Here is a 1,638-nt window from a genome sequence, read left to right as displayed (position 1 = left end):
AAAAGCCAAAAAAAAAAAAACACCCAACAAGCTATGGTGCATCCAATAGCACACTACAGTCAGGAGAAAATATTAAGGTTTATTCAATCCTTTACAATTTGTGTCCACTGGAGAAAAGACGAAGAGTCAAGTCTCATGGTATGGCTCTGCAGAAATGTTGGGAAGTTCCTTGAGAATCACAGATGAGGGTGAATGTGAAAGAACTTTTCCTTATATTTGTCTGTTTTTATGTTGTTGTTGTTGTTCTTTTAATTTTTGGTGTTGGCAATTTGAACCAAGTTCATTGCTGAAATGACTACATGCAAGGAAAGTGGTTTACCTCCTCTATTTTCTCTCTGGCCTGAGTTAGTTTTTTGTCTTTTGTTGTTTAATTTTGTTCTGTTGTTTGGCTTGCTCAGGGATCACTCCTGGTAGTGCTGGGCTTGGCTGCACACAAGACAAGCACCTAAATCTGTATTAGCTGCTCAGCCTCTAGCTTTAGTTTCTGAAGCGTGTGAATAGATGCATTGCTCAGAAGTTACAAAGTGCTGGCTTCGGCAGCTTATATCCTAAAGTTGGAAGGACACAGAGAAGATTAGCCTGGTCCCCGTGCAAGGATGACATGCAAATTCATGCAACATTCTGTGTGTGTGTGTTTTTTTAATTATAATGAAATTGAAAAGAAAACTGCCTGGGGAAGCACATTATGCTTCATACACTAATTTTTAATCTGGCGAGCACACCAAGAATACCCAAATTTTGGGGCCAGGGAAATGATTCGAAGAGCTGGAGCACATGTTTTGAATGTAGGAGACCCAGATTCAATCCCCAGCACCACATGGTCCCCTGAGCACCACTGGGAGTGGCCCTGGAGCATCGAACTTAGAGGACCCCCTGAATAATCACTGAGTGTGGTCCCAACAAACCAAAACTCAAAACAAATAAATTTGGGGCTGGAGCAATAGCACAGCAGGTAGGGCATTTGCCTTGCACATGGCTGACCCGGGTTCAATTCCCAGTATCTCATATGGTCCCCTGAGTACCGCCAGGAGTAACTCCTGAGTGCAAAGCCAGGAGTAATCCCTGAGCATTGCCGGGTGTGACCCAAAAAGCAAACAAACAAAACAAAATGAAACAAACAACCCCCCCCTCCAAACACAAATGAACAAAATCAACCAAGACCTGACGGTGTTTTTCATCTGGTTCACCTCCCCCCCACCCCCATGTGTCCTCACTCACCTTCTCCCACAAAATGGGATTCTCCATCCACATCCAGGCACATTCTTGGATTGCCAGAGCCATGACTGTCACCCGCGCTTCCTCACCTACTCTCCCACCCTCTCCCCTGCTCGGACCCCAGGACCTCCGCCCTTTCCTTCCAGGCCTCATGATTCCTCTGGCAGCACCAGTCCGGAGGGACAGAGAAGAGCCACGTGTCCGTGTTCAGATGACACTCAGGGCAGATACTCTTTGGTCGCTGCAGGCTGAGAGTGAAACTGCCTTGAGCTACTGGCCACCTTTGGGGACCAGTGGGTGTCCACCATAGCAGGGAGCCACAGCTCCAATGCCAGAGCTCAGGGGTGGGCAGAAATGATTCTACTCATTGGGCAAGTGCCAAGCACAGGGTCATTGTGCGTGGACCTGCTCTGACTGTGCCCC

The 1,638-nt window shown here is 47.3% G+C and overlaps 1 non-coding gene across 1 annotated transcript; it reads left to right on the top strand.

Moving 5' to 3' along the window:
* Positions 1 to 522: 522 nt before the first annotated feature.
* On the top strand, positions 523 to 631 carry LOC130032191 (U6 spliceosomal RNA). The gene has a single exon (XR_008793750.1). It is a non-coding gene; the product is annotated as a U6 spliceosomal RNA (small nuclear RNA).
* Positions 632 to 1,638: the final 1,007 nt, after the last annotated feature.

This window comes from Sorex fumeus, unplaced genomic scaffold (assembly GCF_029834395.1).
Source record: "Sorex fumeus unplaced genomic scaffold, SorFum_2.1 ptg000047l, whole genome shotgun sequence".
Classification (NCBI taxonomy): domain Eukaryota; kingdom Metazoa; phylum Chordata; class Mammalia; order Eulipotyphla; family Soricidae; genus Sorex; species Sorex fumeus.
The sequence above is the reverse complement of the archived record's forward strand: the minus strand, read 5'-3'. Positions and strand labels throughout refer to the sequence as shown.